At 41.3% G+C, this 25,769-nt stretch overlaps 1 protein-coding gene across 3 annotated transcripts in view; it reads right to left on the minus strand.

The window, feature by feature from the left end:
* The window catches only part of LOC136858589 (uncharacterized), a 332,089-nt gene that overhangs the window by 195,789 nt on the left and 110,531 nt on the right, over nucleotides 1-25,769 (minus strand). Inside the window, exon 1 of one of the 3 annotated variants that reach the window (XM_067138262.2) lies at nucleotides 10,567-10,693. The exons of 1 other annotated variant lie outside the window; for it this stretch is intronic. The gene's annotated coding sequence lies outside the window, so the exon portion shown is untranslated. Of the gene's footprint in view, nucleotides 1-10,566; nucleotides 10,694-25,769 lie in introns of those variants that run through there. One more of the 3 variants, XM_067138263.2, reaches the window with a different exon arrangement.

A 25,769-nucleotide genomic window follows, 5' to 3' on the forward strand; every position in this document is an offset into this window, starting at 1 on the left:
AAAAATTGAGATGAAATCTGTGGGAAGTAATTTTTTATTTTGCTTGGCCTCCAGACCTTCTCTTCCATCTGATCAGGTACAGAAACATATCGTTGTATTACAAAACAATAGTTCAATTAAATACAAATAAATTAGTTCGCTTCTATGGTGTAGTGGTTAGAGTAATTAGCTGCCACCACCCGGAGGCCCGGGCTCGATTCCCGGCTGTGCCAAGGAATTTGAAAAGTGGCACGAGGACTGGAACCTGGTCCACTTAACGTCGGGAGGTCAACTGAGTAGATTCCCATCTCAACCGTCCCCGAAGTCGTTTTCCGTGGTTTCCCACTTCTTCTCCATGCAAATACCGGGATGGTACCTAACTTAAGGCTACGGTCTGTCCCTTCCAATCTTCCCATCCTCCACAAGGCCGCTGTTCAGCATGATATGTGAGGCTGCCTGGGCAAGGTTCTGGTCCTCCTCTCCAGTTGTATCGCCGTCTCAAAGTATCACGCTCAAGGACACTGCCCTTGAGGCGGTATACTTGGGATCCCTCGCAGAGTCTGAGGGTAAAACCAATCCTAGAGGGTAAATGGATTAAGAAAGAAAGAAAGAAAGAAAGAAAGAAAGGAAAGGAAAAACAAATATATCATAAGAGGAACAATTCTTAAAACTAATACAATATGATTGCCAGCGAGCTCGCCAACTTTTAAAAGTGCCTCCTGAAAAATCAAGTTCTTTGACATTGGGTTCTGCCTTAGTGCCACAGAAATGAAATTTGAAGAAGACAAAGCTGTAACCAAACGGGTGGCACATTTGGTAAATGCGAGATTACACCTTTTGTTTTAAAATCATCCTGTCAGATATCTGGATTCTTACATCGTCTCTGACTACACTACCAGTGTCGAAGTCAAGATACGAGTCGGTGTGACATGGATTAAATGGTGTCAGGTTGCTGGAGTGCTATGTGATAAGAAAAATCCGTTGCATCTCATATCTAAAATCTACCGCACAGTGCTCAGCCCGATAGTTCTTTATGGAACCGAATGTTGGCCTACAGCATCAAAATGTGAAGAGGCATTTAATGCAATGGAAATGAAGATGCTTGCAATGTTCCTTTGGCTTGACTGGACCAGACCATGCGAGGAACGACGATGTGCGTAAGAATTTCAAGACTGCTCCTGTCAGACAGTAATGTAGAGATCAAGCCTACGATGGTATGGGTTTGTACTTCGCAACACTGGCATCTCAAGTGCAAAGACCTCCCTTCAGTTGAAGACAGAGGGTCGACGTAGGCGACCACAAACTCTTTGGCTGAACAGGGTGAGAGAGGACTTGAGTCGTGTAACGTCAGTTTGTCAGCCAAGTGCTTTTCGATCGAGTTTCAGTGAGTTCAAAATCGATGTAATAGAGGCTGTGAGAAACTGGATCTGTGATCCTGAGTGGCATTTCTACTGGTTTTTAACCAAGGTGGGCGCGGTTAGGATCCCAGTCAATGCATGTTACGTCTCTGTAGTTGGGATTCTAAAAATAGTGGCCCGGTGGCTATGATGACGACATCAATAGTCGGCTCCGTGGATGAAAGGTCAGCGTATTGGCCACCACTCCTCGTGGTCCTTGGTTCTATTCTCGACCGGGTTCAGGAACTTAAAACGGTTAATTCTCTAGGTTCGGGTACTAGGTGTTTATGCAGTCTCAACTGCCCTGCAACTCACACACCACATATTAACATGCAGACCGAGCGAATTGGCAACGGGGTTCGGGGAAATAGCTGTTAGTTTTAATTCAGAAGATAGTGGGATCGAATCCCACTGTCGGCAGCCCTGAAAATGGTTTTCCGTAATTTCCCATTTCACACCAAGCTGTACCTTAATTATTATGATACAGTCGCTTACGTCCCAATACTAGCTTGTCCTATCCCACCGTCGCCATAGGACCTCTGTGAGTCGGTGCGGCGTAAGAAAAATGAATTGGTTCATAAAGAAAGGGCTTCAGTCCAATTTAGCTAATTGTTGGGAAATCAAGAAAAACTATTTGGACATTTTACTATCATAATAGAAATGTAAAAATTGTTACCTTCAAATAGAGAATGCTTATTAGGATTCCTCTGAACATATTTCATGAATTTATCATCAGTAGTTGAATTATACAGATTTTTGAAACCTTTCTTTATAAAATAGGTTTACAACCTTTACTATCATAATAGAAATGTAAACAATTGTTACCATCGAATAGAGGAGGCATATTGGGATTCCTCTGAACATATTTCATGAATTTATCATCAGTAGTCGAATTATACAGATTTTTAAAAATCTTGTGGACTGATGACGTTTCTTTATAAAAGAGGTTTACAACTGAGTAGCTTTACTTTACCACACAAAGTTTCCATACAGCTTTTTCAGTATACAATAATGATGCAGTTACGCAGTCAAATCACCTCAAAAGAATGCATAAAAACAAGAGAGTAGCGTTCTGCTAAGCGACAAACACCTAGCGCCTGTATGGGTATTTCATAAAAGTAGGGCTTCAGTTTGGACCGATGCCCTTCCTTTACAAAAGGCTTACTTTCCAATCACAATATCACAGTGAAGGAGAGGCTGGACTGATCTCCTTTCTTTATAAAACGATGTGATGACCATTCAAGATGAAAAATTCAAACTCAATTTCGAAAAAATGTGACTGATGCCTTTTTTTTTATGAACCAATTCAAATAGCAAAAGAATAAATAACAATCACAAGTGATTTCCTATGTACTTTTTTTTTTTGCTAGGGGCTTTACGTCGCACCGACACAGATAGGTCTTATGGCGACGATGGGATAGGAAAGGCCTAGGAGTTGGAAGGAAGCGGCCGTGGCCTTAATTAAGGTACAGCCAAAGCATTTTCCTGGTGTGAAAATGGGAAACCACGGAAAACCATCTTCAGGGCTGCCGATAGTGGGATTCGAACCTAATATCTCCCGGATGCAAGCTCACAGCCGCGCGCCTCTACGCGCACGGCCAACTCGCCCGGTCCTATGCACTAAGAGCAATATAAAATTATTATTATTATTATTATTATTATTATTATTATTATTATTATTATTATTATTACAGCCTCCGTGGCTCAGGTGGCAGCGTGGTGGCCTCTCACCGCTGCGTTTCGTGGTTCAAATCCCGGTCACTCCATGTAAGATTTATGCTGGACAAAGCGGAGGCAGAACAGGTTTTCCTTCGAGTACTCCAGTTTTTCCTATCATCTTTCATTCCGTCACCACTCTCCACTATCATTTCATCTGTCAGTCATTAAACATTACCCCAGAAGAGTGCGAGAAGCTTCGACAGCCGGCACAGTTCTTATCGTATGACTGGAAACAGGCTGTGGATATTATTATTATTATTATTATTATTATTATTATTATTATTATTATTATTATTATTATTATTATTAAGGATCAAGAATTTTCTTAGAAAAAATAAGCAGCATCCATAGACTCAAAGTAGATGGCGCAGGCGAAGTTGTAACACAGAAGACATCCAACGCGTGCATAAATGTAAATACCTGGGATAAATTCTCGCTCCCAATGGAAAAGAAAATCTAGGGCATTAAAGGAGATGGTGAAGAGGATTGAAAAGCTCTTCAGACTATGCCATGACACCTACAAGTCCAAGTCTCCCTCCATTCAAGCCAAATTAAAACGTTACTGCACAGTAGTCTGAACGGAGTTCCTTTATGGAGCAGAAGCACTGACAAGGGTGGCAGACATAGCCCTTGAAAATATACAAAGTTTCCTTCGAAAAATCTTCGTTCGAATAAAGTCGCATAAGGATCCAAGTACATACTTCATAAAACCATCGAACATATTACAACGATGATGAGGAAAAGGAGACTGAACTTTTCTGGATATATAAAAAGGATGAATCTAGTGAGGTTGGCCAACAGAATACTCCGCCTGCAAGAGAAATGAAAAGTACAGTCTAGGCGGCTTACAAAGGCGCACAAGAACCAAACAGAAGTAGACGAACAGATACAGGAAAGAAAGAAAAGTTTGCGGGAATGAGGGATGCACCCGAGAGGCAGCAGACGAAGTCTGGAATATCTCAACGGAAGAACGACAAAGGAAAAGTGAATGACTTGAGGATCCTTGGCGAGAGTACAGACAGAAGGGCATTAGTCTGCGTGATAGAAATGTGTGTAAACGTAGCCCAAAGAAGGCCGTATCGATGAGTGAATAATTTGTTATTACTATTATTATTACAAGCTTCGTTGCTTTTGTATTACTGAGGAAAATGTGACCAATGACGAAGGTACCTAATGAAAAGAGGAGAAAACATTGCAAAACCATTTTGGAGTTGCCCATCAATGGACTTCGAAGTAACTTTTCTCGCAGTCCTTGAATGTAAATGAATGATTGAACACGTGCAATCCTGGCTATCTGCCAGGCGTTACGTTAACGGGATTCCTTTCGATAGGGAGCAACCTAGTGCAGTCAAGAGATTCGCGGAAGTGCGAATGGTAATTCCACTGACACACTCCTCTTTGATTTACAACTTTCACAACTTGATTGCACAGTCAGGTTTGATATTGTTGTGGCTTCATATAGCCTGTATGTATGTTGGGTATTCAGCCCGAAGGCTGGTTTGATCCACCACAGCTTCGCCAACAGCTGTAATAGATAGGCTAGGTGTCACTGAAGAGGCGTACTAGGGAAATGTGGAGTGAAGTAGTTTCTCCTTGGTTTTCTCATCGATCCAGAAGTTGCTGTTACATATCAGTCTGCCAAGCCCACTGAAATGCATGCACCAACCGATAGTATGAGCGACATATTCACACCATTCATAGCAGGGACTGGCTGTACAAGGTCCTGGGTTCGTCTTCTGACCAATTCAAGAATTTTAATTCTGGACTGAGGAGTAGGCCTAGAACGGGGCTCACTTGAAAGGATATGTGTTCATGTTCTTAGTTATAGGAAGAAAGTGCACAGTGGGAAGATGACGCTACCGGCCTAGAATACGAAGACGAACTCTGGTTGCCACGGTTAAAACAGTGTCGGGACACTGATCATGCTAATTTCAGATAGACCCCGGCTAAAATATTCCATGTTAATACGAAGGTAATACATTAGAACTACAAACAGAAAGATGCATGACTTAAAAGTGTGTAACATAATAATTAAAAGCAATAGCTTACAATCAATACGAAATTTAGAGAAAATAACTTGAAATACAGTATTACCAAACTTGACCGACTCATTGGCTGAATGGTCAGCGTTGAGGCCTCCGGTTCATCAAAGCGTCTCGGGTTCGATTCGTCGCCGGGTCGGGGATTTCAATCGCCTCTGATTCATTCTTCTGACCCGGGAACTGGGTTTTTGTGTTTGTCCCAACACTTTCTTCTTCATATTGACACAACACACTACACTTCCAACCACCACAGAAACACGCAATAGTGATTACATCCCTCCATATAGGGTTGGCGTCAGGAGCGTAAAACAGGGCCAAATCCACATGTGCGACACAGTTTGCACCCGCGATCCCAAAGGTGTGGGGAAAAAGCGGCAGAAAAAGAAGAAACCGTATTATCAAACTTCTTTTTTTATTTTTTATTGATTTACAATAATTGCTTTACGTCGCACCGACACAGATAGGTCTTATAGCGATGATGGGATAGGAAAGGCCTAAGAATGGAAAGGAAGTGGCCGTGGCCTTAATTAGGGTACAGCCCCAGTGCCTGGTGTGAAAATGGGAAACCACGGAAAACCATCTTCAGGGCTGCCGACAGTGGGGCTCGAACCCACTATCTCCCGGATGCAAGCTCACAGCCACGGCACGGCCAGCACGCCCGGTATTTGTAGTTTCAGACTGCCGGGCTGAGTGGCTCAGACGGTTAAGGCGCTGGCCTTCTGACCCCAACTTGGCAGGTTCGATCCTGGCTCAGTCCGGTGGTATTTGAAGGTGCTCAAATACGTCAGCCTCGTGTCAGTAGATTTACTGGCACGTAAAAGAGCTCCTGCGATTAAATTCCGGCACTTCGGCGTCTCCGAAAACCGTAAAAGAGTAGTTAGTGGGACGTAAAACAAATAACATTATTATTATTATAGTTTCAGACTGGTGATAGAACATAATGACGGACACAGATACAAGTGAATTATGTTTATATTCAGCTTGCAGTACCGGTACACTACAAAATGTTATATTAAAATACAGCACAAGAACGATATGATCAAGGTCAACAGTTTTACAGATAATTGTTTATTCAGATTACAATCTAAAATCCAACTTTCGAGGCTTCTTAGAAAATAGATTCAAGAGATCTGTTGGTTTTACAATTATGTCTCTGTGAATGTTCAAAAGAGCCAACCCACTGAGTCGGCTTTCACTTGTTTAGTGTCAGTTTTTGTTTATTTTCTTCTGTAAAATTTCCGGTCGCCCCTGATAGAGGATAACATAATTATAACTCAACCACTCAGAAATTCACTCAGAATTTACAAAAAAAATTATCTTTGCACTTTTCAATTACATTCCGATTCCATTCTATTATACAATTACATTTAAATTCATAGGTAATTTAAATATTTGCAATAACTTAAGAATAGTATTTTGCAGTAAATTAACTGAGCAGTGATGTACTACTAGCTTAGCGTTATAAAGAAAACACCTTAAATAGACACTTGCATAATATTTACAGGATATAGGAGTCTTTCCTTGATGCTATAGTGTCCTAGATGCTTTATCCGCCATTAATGCATTATATTTTGTACAGTTGCAGCAGGAATGTCATCTTGCGGAGGTAAGTGACAGCGGAAGACACAGGACACACGTCAACGAACTAGTTTAGTGTTATTGTTCCAACGAATCCCTCTGAAGATTTAATGTTGGGCGTCACAGTGCCGATTTACGAAAGAGAAAATGTTTCCAGTCATTCGACGGGTCAGGAATGCAATGAACCCCCATCTAGTGGTGATGATAGGAATTGTGCCGGCCGCCGAAGCCTGTCGCACTTCTCTGGGGAAATAATTAAATGATATTTAAAATTGTTGCTTTAATGAAAGATGACAGGGACAACAGGAGTACCCGGAGGAAAACCTGTCCCGTCTCCACTTTGCCCGGCACAAATCTCACATGGAATGACCGGGATTTGAACCACGGAACCCAGCGGTGAGAGGCCAGCGCGCTGCTGACTGGTGTCTAAAGGAAGTCGTGATACAAAACTTGGCGATTTCCTTACTTAATAAAGGCTGTTCCGTTTACTAAAACCCGTCATGTAGAACTAGTTCCTGCAGGTAGCAAATAATACGTTCAGACGCGTCATAAATTTGTAAGGACGTGGGCCTTGTCTCATGGTGTCTAAAGGGAATTGTGACTCAAATTCTGGCCATTTCTGTCCAAAATATCAGTTTATCTATTTTGTGCTTAAAATCATCCTGAGTTCTTCCCCATTAGAAAAAAACTGTAATTACTTTCATGTTTCCATTATTTTTTAGAGCTCCAACAACCAATTTTAAAAGGAGGTGGCCATGGCCTTAGAAAATAAGTCCATGCCTTCATTTATATTTTTCAGTACTTCATCATATACTTTTTTCATATAGCAATGAACTACTTTCCTGCAACTTTTTTAAGGAGGATGAACTTCAAAATGTATACTTTTTTTTTCTATTTGCTTTACGTCGCACCGACACAGATATGTCTTTTGGCGACGATGGGATAGGAAAGGCCTAGGAACTTGAAGGAAGCGGCCATGGTCTTAATTAAGGTACAGCGCCGGCATTTGCCTGGTGTGAAAATGGGAAACCACGGACAACCATTTTCAGGGCTGCCGACAGTGGGGCTCGAACCCATTATCTCCCGATTACTGGATACTGGCCGCACTTAAGCGACTGCAGCTATCGAGCTCGGTGAATGTATACTTACTACATTTCTTGTCTGACAATAAAACGCAGAGTAACTATTAATTACGTATGAGTTATGGGCCAAATGTCCATATTTCAACTTCATAAATGGAAAATTGTAATGCAAGGAGCATTTCTCACGTTTCATGCTAGAATGCGATAAAAGTCACCTACAGCTCAAAAACTGACTGCACAATATTCCCACATTTTTTGTGATGAATTTGGCGTCAATATCTGGAAAACCGTTTAAGGTAAAAATTTCAGCCATGAGTACCCTTAAGTGTTATCCGAATTCTTAATGGTAATTTATCCACTGGTTAAATGATTAAATTCAGTATAAGATCTTCTAACTGGTGAGCTACCTGGAGGATGTTGTTTTGACTCACACAAAAGAAGTATGAATAAACTTAATATAAATTGACGAACCGTTTCAACTCAGGCAAACCACCCACTCCCTTAATTGTTGTTTAATCCATTTCCTTCAGAGTCTCACAATGAAAAAAGGAGAAAAATCCTACAACCTGTTTTCCAGTCAGTGGCCGGGTCAGGGATGGAATGAATGAAGCCCCTATCTTGCGGCACTGACATTTCATTTCATCTGTCAGTTATATTAATATTAATCGTTAAAAAAACCCGAGCGGAGTGGCCGCGCATGTAAACGCATCACGGCTATGGAGTCAAGTTCTGCATTCGGCAGGCAAGCGGGCTTGAACCCCAACATCGACTGTCCTCAAAATTGTTTTCTGTGGTTTCCCATTTTAGTTCCAGGCAAATGCCGGGACATTTCCTATTCAGAGGCCAAAGCCGTGTCCTTCCACATCCTTGCTCAATTTCTTTCATAATCATTCATTTCATCTTAATTAGCTCATCAACTGAGGTTGGCGTCAGGAAGGCCATCCAGTCGTAAAACATGCCATATAAGTTCATCTCACATCATCCTCGGCCCCGGATCAACTAACGGGACTAAAGGGCAAACATGCATTAATTATAAACAATTGACTGGGAATTTGCCATCTGGGTGACAGCTCTAAGTGCAGATCAGATGATGATGATAGTCAAAGAGAGTGTGAGTGGCAGATTGTGAGTACTTGCACGGTATAAATAGAATTCACTGTGCGTGTCTTCGTGACCCTTCCTCTGGCACAGAGGGATGTTGAATCACTTAATGGAATTATTTGCTGTAAAAATAAAGTTAACACTTCTATTCCGTTCTACTTCAGGCTCCATGAGTTAAATTACCGGGAAGTATTCAGCCAACATGTGTGTGTGTGTGTGTGTGTGTGTGTGATTGCCTTAAGGTAAAGTAAACTCGTGTCCTCATTCTGAGGTGGCGCAGCTCTTTTCAGGCACACCCCCGATGGAGGTGAGCTGCACGTACCATTTCAACCACATACCAGCTCTCCTGCCATTCTTAAATTTCTGGCAGTACCGGGAATCAAACCCAAGCCACCGAGGACGGCAGCCAATACTGCTAACAGTTACGCTACGGGGGCGACGCCTTAAGGTGAAATACAACGAGACAATCATCCCGTCCTAACTACAAACAGTCTAGCTCCATGGTTGAATGGACTGTGTACAGGCCTCTGGGACTCGGAGTCCTATGCTCGATTTTTGGGTGGGTTGTAGGATTTTAATGCCAAATGGTTAATTCTCTTAGCTTTGGGACTGGGTATTCGTGCTGTCCCCAACACTCCTGTAACTCACACACCATACGGAACGTTATCTTCCACCAAATTAATACTCATTTTCCCCAACATGGCAACGCCATCCACCTTCAGTGGAGGTTGTGCCTTACAAGGGATTCATCCGGAAATAATACCCACAATAAATTATTATTATTATTATTATTATTATTATTATTATTATTATTATTACTATAAAATTAATAGCGGAATAATGGCCTAGTGGCTTTTAACGTAGTGGGCATAGTTCGAATCCTGGATAATGAGATGTTATAAATATTCAAAATCACGTACCTGTGGTATAGATTCGATATGAAGCTCAAGGTTCTTTAGCTGTGATCGAGATATCAATCGCCACGTAAAATAATAAGCTTGTTTGCTTAATAATAATAATAATAATAATAATAATAATAATAATAATAATAATAATAATAATAATAATAATAATAATAATAAAAGCTGGGTGCTGGCCTTCTGAGTCCTAGTTGACGGATGCGATCCCCCTGCAGTTCAGATTTATTTGAAGGCGCTCAAATATGCGAGCGTTATGTCGATAGTTTTACCGGGACGTAGAAGAATTCCTTGCGAGGCAAATTTCCGGCATCTCGGCATCTCCCAAAACGGTAGAGCTGTTAATAGGACGTAAAACTAAAAACATTAGCATTATCAATATCAGTACTTCTTCGTCCTCCTTTTTCTACCACTTTTCCTGCACTTGTGGGGTCGCGGGTGTGAACTGTAACGCACATGTGGATTTGGCCCTGTTTTACGGCTGGATGCCCTTACTGATGCCAGTCCTATATGGAGGGATGTAATCACTACTGCGTTTTTTCTTTCGTAGTTGATAGTGTAGCATGTTGTATGAATATGAAGAGGAAAGTGTTGGGACAAACACAAATATCCAGTCCCCAAGCCAAAAGAATTAATCAGACGCGATTAAAATCCCCGACCCGGTCGGGAATCAAACTCGGGTCCATCTGAACCGAAGGTCTCAAGGAGTCGGATGTTATCAATATCAGTACTAATATTGGAATTGCATTACCTTACAAGTGTTGGAAGATGTAATGTTTCCCTGGAATCAGGCGCACTCACATGACACTGACGCCCGGTACTTTGACAGCCACTCCGCACTCCGCGGCCCCACGTTCGTCTTGCGGGCTCGTCCGCCGTAAACTGCGAACTTCGAGTTGCTGTACCCGCCACTGGTGAGTGGAAGGGGACTGGTGGGGAAGTGGCGCTTGGCTATCTGCACAGTCATGGTTACTCATTCTGCCACAACCTCAGGTAGGTTTCCCCGTAAGGGGCTCACCAGTTGTGGCACATGGTTGGAGTGTAAGGGAGGTCAGAATACCATGCACCCCACTTTGTAAGAGTAACAAATAAATTGCAGGTTATAGTAAGCGCGTTGTTTGAATCCCACTGTCGGCAGCCATGAAGATGTTTTTCCGCTGTTTCCCATTTAGGCAAATGCTGGAGGGTGTACCTTATTTTTTATTATACATTTTTTTACAATTTATTTTACGTCGCACCTTCACAGATAGGGCTAATTGTGACAATGGGAGAGGAAAGGGCTAGGAGTGGGTAGGAAGTGGCCGTGGCCTTCATTAAAGTACACTCCTGGTGTGAAAATGGGAAACCACGGAAACCATCTTCTGGGCTGTCGACAGAGGGGTTCGAACCAACTACGAATAACTCCCGAATGTAACCTTAATTAAGGGCACGGCCGGAACCTTTCCATCCTTCCTTCGCCGAAATCCTTCGAAATATTAGTGTGACGTTAAACTAAGCAAATTAAAAAGTATGAGGGACCCGTGCGAGAAATTTCGCATGTTCATAAAGTATGTAGTGGAGTAGCCCCCTGGTGAACTACTGGTGAACTAAGGAATACACAAATCAGTACAATATTAGACAGTCTTACTTACCACTTAATGTAATCTTTGATCTTTTAACATTTAAGGTATCCACTTGAACGGAAGCAAATGTAAATGCATTTTTATACTGATGGATGTGCTGGAAGTAACTTTCGGTTTTACTATCCTTCTTTCCTTAACTGATAATTACAGCATTTTATAATGAAATAAAACCGGCGTCCCAGCGGCCAAAATGTGAAGTGAACATTTTTCAAACTCATTTTTAAAAGAAATCATCGATATTTATGAGATGAGCGTGCAATTCGTCACTGCCAATGTCTATTATCTTTCATTTGAATGCTCATTTGTCACTATCGGTTACTTGTGAGCGCTGCAAAAGGGATCTATACTACTGAAATAATATATATGATGCGCTTTGTATAAGGTTACCAGACGTACTCTGTTTTGGGGTAATTACTTTGGTACTCCGTCTATTTTCACTAGAGTACTCTTTTCTTAGACCAGCAGTGGTAACTAATCAAGGAAATTTAAATTAAAGCCTACAGAGCTCGATAGCTGCAGTCGCTTAAGTGCAGCAAATTGGCAATTAGCAATTCGGAAGTTAGTTTGTTCAATCCCCACTGTCGGCAGCCCTGAAGGTGGTTTTCCGTGGTTTCCCATTTTCACACCGGTAAAATGCTGGGTCTGTACCTTAATAAGGCCACGGTCACTTCCTTTCCACTCCTAGCCCTTTCATTTCCCATCGTCGCCATACGACCTATCTGTGTTGATGCGAGGTAAAGCAACTTGTAAACATTAAAGCAAAAGGTAGGAACGTTAGCCAATCAAAACACTGCTAGCGAAGTCAGCGTAGTTATCTACAGCGAGCCGTTCTTAAACATCTCGTCTAACTGGTTACTGAATGTACTCATTTAAATAATAGGAAAATTAATCCAGGAGGAAAATATATATGAAAAATTTCCTAAAAGGAAAGGAGGATGTTAAGAACTTCAGTGAAACATTGTCAACTCTGAACAATTACTTCATTAAATGACAGAGAACTTGAGAAAGAAATTGGCAATCTGTGAATTCAGTGAGAAATTTATTGCAGATTCAATTAATTTCAAATACTCTAAGATGTACCTAGTTTTATGAACATTGTTTGAGGGATAAAGAACTACTTGACAGCTTTAAACTTCAAAATACAATTAAATGTGAGATTAATAATAGAAAATAAATAGTTAATTTTACTGAAATTCCGTGGCTTACAGAGGTCTAAGAAGCATGAGGGGTGAATGGGTGGACAAGTAATTAACAAGAGTAAAACGTAACACAACGAAATTCGAAATTTTATTTATTTCTTTGTTTTTTAGTTTAAAATTTGATAGATAGATGATTTGGAACAAATTAACAGTTAAATGGAATAACAATATGCTCGTCAGCTCCGATAACAACAGCGGACTATAAGTCCGAAAATTAGGTACAAAAACTAGAGAGAATTATCAACACGATAATATACAAGGGGATGAGCATTATAGCTCTGAACAGGTACACTATTTTATAAGAGCATGTTTGCTCCGCTCACTTAGCCTACATAGTTTAGAAGTTTGAGCTCCAAAAGTTAATATAATCCAGCCTCTCAGAGGCATACATTTCTTGCAGCGCACAAGGTTATACCTTACAATCTTGAAATAAGGTATTTACAGTCACATAGCCCTGGTTTGTGCTCATCTTCTGCTCAACAGTTTTATAAGTTACTGTTCCTAACGGGAACTTCACACCACAATCTATTATCTAATAAACCGGGGCATTATTGCCCATACTACCTGGCCTCAATGTGAAGAAGAAAAGGTTGAACAAGCCTTGTCTGTAAACAAAAGGATAGGAGGCTACACTCTTGCCCTCCTTATAAAAATGGTTAAAAACCCTAAGTGGGCTTATGGCCCAATGACACAGAGGCTAAGCCTATTCTACACCGGAGTGACAAAATAAAAGGAACATTAAATATCAAAAGAGAGTTAAGAATTTTAAAGGTTTAGAGACTTCAGTCACCCCATACCAAGTTGAATGGGAATCAACAGAGGATAACCAGTCTTTGTTTCCTTACACTACATATTTCCCAGTAGGGAATAGAACAGAGTCCTCAGACTGGTCGACAGTTCTACATTTACACCACCAGATTTAGAATCTCACATGGAATGAAAAAGGTCGAAACCTTCCCCTCAAGCTATCTGCAGCAGCTATCACATGTTAAGAAAATTCTGCCATTACCTTGCTTTGCTGGGCCTTCCGAACGCCGCCCGCGGCCCCTTCCCCTTAATACACGCCTCACTTAAATAACTGGCGGAATGAAGAAGACGATGCGGCCCTAAGGCGCCCAGCTTTTATAGTGTTTTAGAGGGGAAAATTCCGGAACGCTTTACTGATAGGCTGGATTTTTGTACACACCTCCGGTTTTAAATGGTTAGAGGAAATATTTACAACATTCTGATTGGTAGATTGATATAGGAGAAGAAACCAGCAGAAGTGTTGAGAACTTTGATACATTTATAAAAACAGTGCTAAGGACCAGGTTGAAAAACCTCCACATTACAAATCTATTTATGGATGAATTGTAGTTTATCCCACTAGATGGAGCAATTAAAGAAACCGATTCTCCATTTCCTTCCTACACATGGTGCCCCTGTTAAGCCGAGCAACCCATGGAAGGTTGTGTACCAACCCCAGCGGGAAGCTGTGTCGGTGAGCAGACTGGAATTGGGGGTCAGTAGAAGGCAACAGGAAACCACCACTGTTAATTTTCCCAAGACAACCTCATGGATTTACTCAATCATAAATCAGTGTCCGGAGTAAGTCTCCAGTCGGATCTCCGGGGGAGACATGGATGAGAGGAGCCTCTGAACGTGCAAATCAATCCAAACCAACCTTGCGCGTAGTTAGAAAGATTGCAACCTGGAATGTACGAGGTCTCTTACAGACAGGAAAACTGGCTACCGTTGAAAGAGCAATGAGCCTACATGATCTGGACATACTTGGACTCAGCGAGATACACCTGAAAGGTTGTGGCCACTTTGTCACTCACTCAGATAACGCTGGAGGTGAGGATCTGAGTCGGAATGGTGTCGCTGTGGTGATTCCTAAAATACTAGCCAGTGCTGTCGTGGGATATGAGCCTGTCTCTGACAGAATCATCTCCATTAATATGAATGTTTCTCCGTGTAGGATCAACGTCATTCAGGTTTATGCTCCTACTGCAGTTGCACTGGATGATGAAATCGATGAATTCTACGAGTTGCTGGAACACACCATCAGAAAGATTCCTCAGAAGGAAATATTAGTCATTCGGGGTGATTTTAATACGAAGATAGGTGAGACTATTAAAGACAATCATTTGAGACATGTGGTTGGAAGGCACGGTCTAGGTGTGAGACATGAGCGTGGTGAGCGTCTACTGGAGTTCTGTGTTGGCAATAACCTCTCTTTCTGTAATACCCTCTTCCACATGGATTTCTCCTGGCGACAGGGTTCGAAATCAGACTGATTTCATTTTGGTGAGGTAACGGTGGCGGACTTCTGTACTGGATTGCAAGACCTATCCTGGAACAGACTGTGGTAGTAACCACATTATGCTATCCATGAAAATGCGGATCAAACTGAAATGGACCAAGAAGAAGAGATGACACAGGTTCTCATTACTCACAAAAATGTTCTCCGAGATTTTGGAGAAAGAATAAGGCCAAAACTCCAGCAAGTACAAGAGGAAGGATCAGCCTCCCAAACATGGAACAATCTCAAGACAATCATTAACTCTTCTCTGCCTGAACCATTTACTAATTCTTCCCAAGCTCCATGGATATCGAACACCACTCTACTGCTGATAGAAGAGAGGAGTATACTGAAGAAACGTGGCATTCAAACCAAGCAAGACGAAGAAGCATACAGTGAACGTTGCCGTGAAATACAGCGCAATTGCAGAACTGACAAGACACGGTATCTCACCAGTATTTGTGATGAAATAGACCAAAATCATAGGCTGAATCAAACTCGTGATCTTTTTTAAAAAAGTCAACAGCATTACCCGTGACTTCAAACCACGCACATGAGTGATTGAAGGTGAAGATGGCAACCTTATGACTGATAAGAATAAATCAACAGAGAGGTGGAAACAACACTTTGAAATACTGTATTGAAAAGGAAATAATTCTGCCGAACAGGAAATTTCTATGAGGTATGACAAAGAACCTGATATTTTATTCACTGAAATTGTGAATGCTGTCAATCATATGAAGAACAATAAAACCCCAGGTATGGATGGTATTTCGGGAGAAATGCTGAATGCGATGAGGGAGGAAGGCATGAGTGTTTTGCGTTCGGTATGTAATATGGTGTGGAAAACTGGTGAATGGCCCAAGGACTGGACAGCATCAATACTAATCCCTCTTCACAAAAAAAAAAGAAGGGGTTTTTAAGGGATTGTTCCAATTATCGTACTATTGCATTAATATCCCATGCAAGCAAAGATCTGCTCTACATAATAAATCAACGCCTAAAACCATTCCTGCAACCTCAGATATCCGCGGAACCAAGCAGGCTTTGTTGCAGGTAAAGGAACACGAGAGTCTATCCTGAACACGAGACAGATAATTGAGAAATGTCGCGAGTTTTGTGTCCCTGCCATTATTTGCTTCCTGGACTACAAAAAGGCCTTTGATTGTGTTATGTGGGACGAATTGTGGCAGGTGCTGAAGGAATTTGGGGGTTCCACTGAATTTAATATCGTTATTGAAAGGCCTGTATACAAACCACGCAGCAACCATAAAGGTGGATGGTGATCTCTCAGGCATTTTCAATGTGACAAATGGAGTACGGCAAGGTTTATATTATCACCTCAACTCTACAACATCTATGCAGAGTGTGTCTTCAAAAGAGCTCTCAATGGCTGGAATGGTGGAATCTCGATTGGTGGCAGAAAAATTAACAACGTGCGCTTTGCAGATGACACTTCCTTCATCGCTGTAAGTGAGGAGGAACTTTCTGACCTGCTTATAAGGGTATAGAACAGTAGTCTTCAGTATGGTCTAGAGATAAACATCAAAAAGACCAAACTAATGGTAGTTGATCGGCAAGGTCAAATGCAACTTACAGGATGCCTAAAGGACCTGGATATGGTAAAGGAATTTATATACCTGAGGTATACGGGAAGCTGTGATAAAGAGGTAAAAAGACGTATTGTCTTAGGTCATGCTGCAATGGTTAAACTTACTAAGATCTGGCATAACCAGGCAATATCAAAAGCTACGAAGATGCGCTTGGTAGAATCACTAGTGTTCTCCATCTTTTTGTTCGGCTGTGAGACCTGGCCCTGAATGCTAAAGACAAAAAGCGCATTAATGCCTTTGAGATGTGGTGTTGGCGGAGAATGCTACGTGTACCCTGGGCAGAAAGAAGAACTAATGTTTCCATTCTGGACGAACTCTGCGTCAAGAAACGTCTATCTTCCCGTGTGACTGAGTGTTACCTCCAGTTCCTTGGCCACATTTTCAGACGAAACGGAGAAAGAACTTGGAAAAGATCATTTTAAAAGGCAAAATCGAAGGCAGTAGACCACGAGGAAGAACAGCAAGTAGATGGATAAATCAGGCGAAGATCACTGGTCTATCACTTCAGATCATATTAAGGAACTGTGAAAACCGCTCGGGATGGAGACATCTCGTGAAGATTGCAACACGCAATTGATAGAGTTATGAGGTCACGACGCTCAGTAATGAGCATAAACAACTAATGATGATGATGATGATGAGAGACATCTAACAGTTGAAACCCAAACTATCTTGCATAACATCAGTTCAAGGTAGATTACCTAGATGGCCTTATAGAAGGCATAATAATAATAATAATAATAATAATAATAATAATAATAATAATAATAATAATATACCCGATGCATTTACTGGACGTATTACAAAATGGCGCCTACGGAAGATAGAGGCCAGCCAAGGCAAAGAAATGTGTAGTAGGATATCGATACTTATATATGTCAGAAGGCCATGACTAACTTGAACCTACCACTATGAAGGCGGTGTACAATGGTGTAGAATCGATAGAATTGTTTTAAAAAAATAAGAAGGGTCAATCGGATTATTATAAAAACTGACTTAAAAATTGACCTCGTAAGGATAAGACTTCCTGAACATCGCTCTAAAAAAATAAGCAAGATTTGCAGTATCTAACGTGAATTTTAAGCTCAGAGGTCGGTAATATTGAAGAAAACGAAGAGATAAACGTTGAAATACAGTAAAGAAGAAATAAAATCCAGAAATTTCGAAAAGGTCGTCAAAATACTTAGACGCAAAATCGTTCGGAAACAAGAAGTTGATTGAGTCGCGAGAGCTTGCAATTGAGCTATATTAAGTGGAAATAATAGCAACGATAGCCTAAATAAAGAGGCAATCATTATAAAAATACATATATACTTCGCAGAACCATGATGAATTCACATTTTCCAGTATCGACGGATATTGTCTACTGTGTTCCTGAACAGATAATGGCTTGCTAAATCGGCATAGACCAACCTGGAGGAAGATGTCATCCTGGCAGTTAAAACCACCCGACCCGTGTGGAGGAGGTCACTCTACCCGAGATACCAGTGATGGAGAACCTGCCCAGTTCTCAATCCAAGGCCTGTGACCAGACCGAAGAGCAACTAAGGCCAGAGATATTGAATGGCGAGCTAAGTAATAGTATTAAGTAGTATAATTTCTTATGTAGAGTATTACCAGTATATGCAATAGATCTGAATAGCCTAAACGTGAGATAATTAAGTGTGCAGTGAATACAAGAAAGTGCAGTGTGAAATATTTAAGACGATATCTCGTGACAGATTGGTAACGTATTTACTATATCATCTTATCCAAGGAAGTAAGAATTCGCTTTAAAAGTGTGACGTAGTGTAACATATGTTTCATAGAATCCCGGTTAGTTAGAAAGATCCATGAATGATGTAATACCAGTCAAACCCAGTTTACGTCACAGAGGGACGCATGTTTGAATTGGTTAAGTTAAATTACCATACTCTTTGCTGTGTTATTATATTGAAAAAAATAGATACTGAATTTGGGGTTATATGTTAAATTGTATGACAAAATGCGTTTTGAGGAACGAATTCTGCGCTATTGGAGTGATACGTATCATTGTGTTTAATTAATATTGGAGGTTAAACGCGATAATTATAGATGTTAAATGAATTAAATATGGGTTGAAACGAAGGTTAGTAATGAAATAATGAAGTATATACGATACTTTAAATGTATTATTGCGCAGATTAACAGGAAGTAAAACGTATATATATATATAATGTGCGATATAGGAGCACAAGTAAAGCGACTACGGAATATAAGTATGCCCCAGGGAGGAACTAAAGCAAGGTATGGACAATAAAATTACGCATATTTTAATGAAGTGTGAAAGTGGTTTGACTATTATAACAACCGGTGATGGGTATATGACTGCATGACTGTGTCGTATTATGAATGAATGTTAATGGCGTGGAAGATCAAACTAGGATGTAACTAGTATGGTAATGTAATGTTGAAATATCTTGATGTAGGCACTTGCACATCCATATATGAAAAAATGCTTATTGGCTACGTGCATATTGAACTGGAATACGTTACATAAGAAATTATATAGCTAGAGTAGGGAAATTATTTGATATTTACGTAGGATATCATCGATGCTTTGTTAATCTGAAATATTATTACAGCGAATATTTAGCTAGGAGCCATACTTAAGTGGCAATTGGACCGAGAAGCTTAGTGCGTCATTCAATATTTCATTTTCTTCACTGTAGTCTGCACCAACGAACTCAGATAATTTTCAATGTAATTTAGGTCACTGATATTAGTATTCAGAACACTTTTATTCATATTCAGTTCATTTCCACGATAATTTGAACAATGTAATGATTGTATTTTTGATGAGGGTGTATAATTAACACCGTGAGTGATGGCATAATTTACTGATATACCGAATTTTGACCGTGATCAGAAGACTATAATATACTGTATACTTAAATAACCAGATGTAAATTTTAATAGGAAGATGAAACAAAGCAACAATTCATTTCAGGAATACGCGACCCAGAATGTTAAGATATGGAAACTTAGTTTAGGAATAAGCCAGCGCTGACTTAGAATATTTGATTTAGGAATTAGAATATTTATTTATTAGGTTGACAATTGGAAGATCATGAGCAATATTTGACATTAGCCATTTCTTTCGCAAGTCTTGATAATTCAATAAATGTGTTTCTTGATTGATTTTTTATAGAATGGAATGAGTTTTCATTTGTAATGGCAGTCTGTAGTTATACTTAGTGAGTAAGGTTCTCGTTATGCAGATGTGTTTGTCGAAAGGTTGACTGAAGTTTGCGTACGCAAAATCCACTACTGAGCGTTGAATTACGTAATGCTGGACCGCATATGGTGTCATTATTTTCTCTTTGAACGCACGTTAAACCAAAATATAGAAAAATTAACCATTTTTCTGGAGGCATGAATACCCTGAGATATGTAACTGACTAGTTGGGAAAAATACTGTGGTCACCCTGACCCGTAGGGTGCAGTAATAATATGAAAACGCGGCCGGGCATTGAGCTAACCACTCTATCTCAGTTAGTGCCGGAGGATGTGTACCCATGATACAGTTAATATATATAGGTGCTATATATTTAATGGCTGCCTACCCGAAGCGTTAAAGGTGTGCTCTGTACTTCCAGAAGGACATGGATTCCATTTCCACTTTTGAAGGTGCAGTTGGTCTTGAGGTTCACTCAGCCGACACCAAAAATGAGTACCGGGTTAATTTCTGGGGCAAAAGGCGGCTGATCGAGCGAGTGGCTGCGTGGTTTGTGACGTCTAGCTGTCAGCTTGCATGCGTGAGATAGTGGGTTCAAACTCCACTGTCGGCAGCCCTGAAGATAGTTCTCCGTGGTTTCTCATTTTCACACGAGTCAAGAACTGGGGCTGTGCCTTAATTAAGGCCAACGGTGGCTTCCTTCCCATTCTTATCCCATCGTAGACATAAGACCTATCTGTGTGCGTGAGACGTATACCAGTTGTAAATAAATTAATAATAATCATAATAATAATAATAATAATAATAATAATAATAATAATAATAATAATAATAATAATATGAAAACACGGCGGGCATAGAGCTAACCACTCTATCTCACTTAGTGCCGAGGTTATGGATAGTGGAAGCCTTTACCTTCTGCTCTTCCAAGTGCCTTCATGGCCTATCAACAGATAACTTTGCTTATATTTATACAGATGTAACGACAAGGCACGGCCAAACTTTCAGGACATGTTCCTCACACGTAGAAGGAGAACATATGTTGTATGGACATGGGTCCGGGAACGCTTCATTTTCGTGCTACAAATAATTTTCTACAACTCTACATAGTACATTAATTATGGGAAACACACAAGAGCAGAACGTACCAGCCTACCAGATGAAACTCTTTCTTACATGAAAAGATCAAAATGCCCTTCGTTGTACCGTTTTTCACGAGAGTTCAATCCTGACGTAAACAAATAGGCCGAGCATCTTTCCTTTACACGTGGTTGATTGGAGAAACAACCGTCGCACTCACTCGACTGTATACGAGCTCGAAGAAAAATAGTACGTCGCATTAATTTTATTTTACTTTAGTTTATTACAGGGGCTGCCTGACCGAGGCGGTAAAGGCGTGCTCGGTTCGCCTGGAAGGACGTGGGTTCGAATCCCCGCCAGGAAGTCGTAAAATTTAAGAAACGAGATTTCCACTTCCGGAGGTGCATATGGCCTGAGGTTCACTCAGCCTACACCAAAAAATGAGTACCAGGTTAATTCCTGGGGGCAAAGGCGGCCGGGCGTAGAGCTAACCACTCTACCCCATCACGTGCCGAGGTTAACAATGGTGGAAGCCTTTACTTTTCACTCCTCCTTCATGGCCTGTAAGGAGGTGACTTTGCTTTGCTTAGTTTATTACATGTAGAAAGTTTGGAAGAGTACGTAATCAAATTAAAATATGGTTGTCATACATACCGGTATATATGTGTGTGCTTTTTTATAAATAAAATGATTAATAATAATAATAATAATAATAATAATAATAATAATAATAATAATAATGCTATTTGCTTTACGTCCCACTAACTACTTCTACGGTCTTCGGAGACGCCGAGGTGCCGGAATTTAGTCCCGCAGGAGTTCTTTTTACGTGCCAGTAAATCTACCGACACGAGGCTGTCATATTTGAGCACCTTCAAATACCACCGGACTGAGCCAGGATCGAACCTGCCAAGTTAGGGTCAGAAGACCAGCGCCTTAACCGTTAGAGCCACTCAGCCCGGCAATAAAATGATTAAATAACGAGAAATGAAGGTACAAGGCGTGGTGTAATACAGGAAGCCTTCCCCTTGTGAGGGGAAGTCCCAAGCTGTACATTGTGGAGATAAGGTGTTTCATCTTGTACCAGCAGCCAGTGTCAGTATTCATAGTGAGAGCAAGAGGTAGGACCATCGCGTGTAGTGAAGCACAAAAGAGGAAAACCGCTCAGAAGTGACCATAGGCAGTGCATTGTGAATGTGTTCAATAAACTAAGTGAACAGAATCCAGGTTTAGTTGTTTATTCAGAAGTTCAGATCTTCGCACTGTTGTCGTATGCGATGCGCAGCCCTGTACGCCCGAACACAGTACGTTGACGGTTTGGAGGTCGGTACTACACGCTCAGCGAATCACAACTCTTTCTTTGACGGAGGCGTGGACATACCAAGTTTACATCAGGATTAAACTCTCGTGAAAAGACATATAGCTTTGATACATGTATCTTTTTGCTAGTTGTTTTACGTCGCACCGACACAGATAGGTCTTACGGCGACGATGGGACAGGAAAGGGCTAGGAGTGGGAAGGAAGCGACCGTGGCCTTAATTAAGGTACAGCCCCAGCATTTGCCTGGTGTGAAAATGGGAAACCACGGAAAACCATTTTCAGGGCTGCCGACAGTGGGATTCGAACCTACTATCTCCCGAATACTGGATACTGGCCGCACTTAAGCGACTGCAGGATACATGTATCAATCCGCCATCAGCGCATGCGGGATTTAATACGACGGCGGTATGCTGATAACATAATTGTTTTTAAAACTTAGTGAGCAGACTTGTGTCCTCCTCCCGAGTTGGTGCCACTCTTTTCAGACACTTCCCCAATGGCGGTGAGCTGCATGTACCGTTTTACCCACATACCAGACCCCTGCTATTCTTCCCTTCTTAAATATCTGGCAGTATCGGAAATCGAAGCCGGGAATCCGTCGACGGAAGCTAATAGCGCTAACAGTTACGCTACGGAGACAGACATTAAAACTTAACTGAGTAGAGTTCGATTCCCATTTCAATCACCCTCCAAGTGGTTTTTCGTTGTCTCAGTTCGTTGTCTTCAGCATCTACGTATTTTTTGAGCAAGCTTTGATTGATAAGTGTTTGAAATGCAAGGGAGATGTTTGAAGAAAGTATAGTCGATGGGAGGGATAAAAGGCAGCAGATCCAACACCTTCTTTGCCTCAGTAACTGCACATCGCAGCATGTAGGGGCGCTCTTGTTCTGGTAGTTGTAGTGTTGGTCTCCCTTTAACTATCTAAATTCATGAAACTGTATGTCAGGATTGAGGATCGTCCTGTATTTTAGTGAAAATTCACATCCCTTTTTGTACCTCAACCATCGCACTTGCAGCCAGCGAACGTTGTGACCTTAAATATGTTTTCTTCTCTTCACAATGGCTTCTTTCAATTTCTTGGTGGATAAGAAGTCAATATGCCTCATCTGAGGTTTTAAAAGGGGTTTTCCTTTTGGATTCTTTCACAATGATCGCCTAGTCGTCTGGAGAATAAATACATTAGTGTGTTGCTGGCGGTTTTAGCCGCGCCAGGCTAATTTTTCTAACGAAGGTACCGGATGTTTCTGTTTCTCTTAATACATATTGTGCCTCTTAATTTGCAGGCAACTCATCTCACTACGAACCACTACAGAAAGATACAATAATGAATACTGTACATTCCTCCTCATACGATTCAGGTCAAAAAAAGCAAACTTGTCAAAACCTATGTATAGTGCCGATACCAAAAATTGGAAAAAGCATTCGGGGATAGTGGGTTCCAACCCCTTTGTCAGAAGCCCTGAAGATGGTTTTCTGTGGTTTACAATTTTCACACCTGGTAACTGCTGGGGCTGTACCTTAATTAAGGCCACGGACACTTCCGTCCCACTCTTAGCCCTTTCCTATCCCATCGTCACCATAAGACCTATCTGTGGCGATGCGAAGTAAAGCAAATTCTAGAATTTTAAAAAAATGAAAAAGTCAGAAGAAAGATAATTAATATTAAGTACCAGTAGTTGGAATGGTCCAAGAAAAACGTAGGCGCAGAAGGTAGAGAACCAAATCAAGACAAACTCCAAGGTGCAACAGCCCCGAAGGGCCTTGGCCCACCAAGCGACCGTTGCTCAGCTCGAAGGCCTGCGCACTATGGAGGTACCGTGCGGTCGGCATGACGAAGCCTCTCGGCTGTCTTGGCTTTCTAGAGCGGAGCCCTCAAGTAGCTGCTCAACTGTAATTCCATAGACTGAACCAGCCCTCAGATCCAGGTTAAAACAAACCCTGACCTGACTGGGAATCGAACTCTGGGCAACCGAGTAAGAGGCAGGCACGCTATCCTTACACTACGGAACCAGCAGAAGATAGAAGGTTTGATCATGAAAGATAATCTTCAGACCCTCTTTATTATCGTATTTACAAATATTTGCTATAGCATGCTATGTTGATATAAGATCCCGAGATGTAAAGAAGTTCAGCGGCAATGCGTTTAACTAATCTGATAAGATAAGACAAGCCGTAACTCAGAAAGCATATTAAAAGGCGGAGGTCACGTAAACCTCTACCAGCAGGAAATACGGAATCCGCCGGTGAACTGTATGTCCGATATTCCATTCCAAGAGCAAGTAATGATAAATAAAAAATATACATCTTTGCAAGGCATTTTTTCCATCTCTTGTGTTGGAAGAAGTTATTAATGAGGAAAGAGGTAGTAATACCACAAACATATTAACAAGAAGAGCGTGAAGTAACAGAATAAAATCCGAGTGAATTGGTTACGTGATTTGAGTCAGGTCGTTCTGAACTTGCATTCGGGTGATGGTGGTTTTGAAGTCCACTCTGAAGGTGGTTCTCCGCGGTTTACAATTTTTACACCAGTCTATTCACACCAGTCTGTACCTTAATTTTATTACGGCCGCGGTCGCTTTGTTCCCAGTCCTAGCTATTTCCTATCCTATCGTCGCCATATGACCTGTCTGTATCGGTGCGAAATAAAACAAACAGAATAAACACAACAAAAAAAGCAATGTTCTCAATGTTGCTGTTGATACCAGGATCATATCCACTGAAGTAGCAGTAGTTTGTAAATATTCACAATAATAGTAATATTATCCATCCTTATGCTCACTAGGCACATTGCGCCAGAACACGATGTATATTTCTATTGTATTGTTTTGTTTCGGTATTTATACTTAAGTCCGCCTCTGTGGTGTAGTGGTTAGTGTGATTAGCTGCCACCCCCGGAGGCCCGGGTTCGATTTCCGGCTCTGCCACGAAATTTGAGAGGTGGTACGAGGGCTGGAACGGGGTCCACTCAGCCTCGGGAGATCAACTGAGTTGAGGTGGGTTCGATTCCCACCTCAGCCATCTTGGAAGTGGTTTTCCGTGGTTTCCCACTTCTCCTCCAGGCAAATGCCGGGATGATACCTAACTTAAGGCCATAGCCTCTTCTTTCCGTCTTCCTTGCCTATCCTTTCCAATCTTCCCATCCCTCCACAACGCCCCTGTTCAGCATAGCAGGTGAGACCGTATGGGCGAGATACTGGTCATCCTCCCCAGTTGTATCCCACGACCAATGTCTCACGCTGCAGGACACTGCTCTTGAGGCGGTAGAGATGGGGTCCCTCGCTGAATCCTAGTGAAGAACCAACCCTGGAGGGTAAACAGATTAAGAAAAGGTTTAAATTGAAAATTTTTTTGCTCTTGGATTCAGGTCTCTGTGAATGGGTTAATCCATCTCCATGACGGCCTTTGCAGGAGTGAAAGGTTATAGTTTCGCACCCATTCGAGCACTTCCTTCCCACTCGTAGTCCTTTCCTATCCCATCGTTGCCATAAGACATCTCTGTGTCGGTGGGACATAAAGCAATTTTGTAAGAAGTAAGCGACAATCGAAAGTATGTGAATGAAAGAAACTGACATAGGAGGAAATGAGATTAGCTTGGCATTGAACGACTTAATTACACTCTCATCAAGTCAGGAGTGG

Source organism: Anabrus simplex, chromosome 1 (assembly GCF_040414725.1).
Source record: "Anabrus simplex isolate iqAnaSimp1 chromosome 1, ASM4041472v1, whole genome shotgun sequence".
NCBI classification, from domain to species: domain Eukaryota; kingdom Metazoa; phylum Arthropoda; class Insecta; order Orthoptera; family Tettigoniidae; genus Anabrus; species Anabrus simplex.